A 1,959-nucleotide genomic window follows, 5' to 3' on the forward strand; every position below is an offset into this window, starting at 1 on the left:
CCACAGCACTACGGAGGAGCGTACTGGAGCCACAGTGTAAGAATTATGCCCAGTCTGACCCACCCACACCAGTGCAAAACACGAAGGGAGTACAGCAGAGCAGCAAGGGGAGCAGAGCAATGAAGTCCTTGAGGCATCTGCAAAAGAGACTGGGGGCAGGGCTTGGCACTTCATCAGACTCGATCAGAAAACATGCATACAGGTCAACAAACAGACCTAGAACTATTTATAGGCTATTTTAAAAAAAATTGGTCTCCAGTAAGCTATTTATCTCCGTGGCACCTCTAAATGTGTTCACCAAGCTGTGACCTGATTGACAGACTAGACTCTACACCTTGGCCCGCTGACACCAGATTATGTAACTACCACAAACTGATACCAAGGGCTCAAGTACAAAGAAAATAGGTTTTGAAAAGGATGGCAACATATATACAAATGTGCTTGACACAATGAATGTATGGATTGTTATAAAAGCTGTAAGAACACCCAATAAAATGATTTTTAAAAATTGTATATATCATTTACTCAGATTCACCAAATGTTTACATCTCTTTCTATTTGTTATTTTATTATATGTTCAACCATCCATCTTCTATCCATCTTCAATTTTTGTTATCCATTTGATAGGAAGTTGTAGCTACCAAACCCTTTCACTCTCTTTCAAAAAGCTATTCTTAAATTTACCAACAGTAAAATTGATCTAGCGTATGCGTCTGTACTATTCTATGACTTTAAGTTCCTGTATAAAGCCATGAAAATCCTATGGAGTAGTTCTGCTTTGCAACACAGGAGATTCCCATGACTTGAAGTCAACGTCACATGAATGGCTTGTCGAGCCAGGCAACTTTTCCGGTGCAGTCCGGACACTGGAAAGTTACATTACTCACCCAAACTCCCTCATGCTAGAGTTTTAGTTCAATCTCTCACTATTTTGTCTATTATTTATTTAGAGAAGAATGTCTATGTTTCTAACTATAAATTTTGGATTTGTCCATTTCATTTCATCTTTCAGTTATGTTAGTCTTAGCTTCATGTATTTTGAGATTGTGTTTAGATTCCTACATATTTAAGATTGCTATGCCTTCTTGGTGATATTTCCCCATTCCCATTGTGTAATGTCCCTCTTTATTTTTGGTAATTTTTCTCACTTGAGCCTTTTTTGTCTTATATTGATTATGTCACTTAAATTTGCTTTTAATTATTGCTTACATGTTTTATCTTTTCTCAACATTTTAATTTTGAGTTATTAATGCCATCATATTTCATTATCTTTCATATGTATTTATTTTTAATGCATTGAGTTGGATCTTCTTCTTCTTCTTTTTTTACTTATCCAATCGTAAAATCTGTCTTTTAATTGATGAGTTTAACTCATTTACACTTAATATAATGATTGTCAGGTTTGGATTTAAGTCTACCATTCTATTACTTGTTGTTCTGCTTCTTTTCTCTATTTATTCTTTTGTTTCCTATTGTGTGATTTCTTTTGGAAGATTTTAATGTTTTTAGTATACATTTTAATGGATGTACAAGATTTTGAAGGTGTCTCTTTTGAAGATTTTTAAATTTTTACTTTTTAGAGACTACACATGCTAAACTATTCACAGAGTTAAGATTTCCTTTCTTCAAATGGAATGTAGAATCCTTACTTCACCTCCTTGTCCTCTCCTTTTGTACTTTAGTACCACTAGTTGTTTCTTTTTGGTTTTGTTTTCTTTCATTCTTTTAAAAATTATTATTAAAAGACAATTTTATTGGGGGCTCTTACAACTCTTATAACAATCCATACATCAATTGTGTTAAGCATTTTTGAACATATGTTGTCATCATTCATTTTTAGATATTTACTTTCTTTTTAAAAAATCATTTCATTGGGGGCTCTTACAGCTCTTACCGCAATCCATCCATCCATCCATCCATCCATCCATCCATCCATCCATCCATCCATCCATCCATCCA

This window comes from Echinops telfairi, unplaced genomic scaffold (assembly GCF_000313985.2).
Source record: "Echinops telfairi isolate 266 unplaced genomic scaffold, ASM31398v2 ScPeMD7_21;HRSCAF=78, whole genome shotgun sequence".
NCBI classification, from domain to species: domain Eukaryota; kingdom Metazoa; phylum Chordata; class Mammalia; order Afrosoricida; family Tenrecidae; genus Echinops; species Echinops telfairi.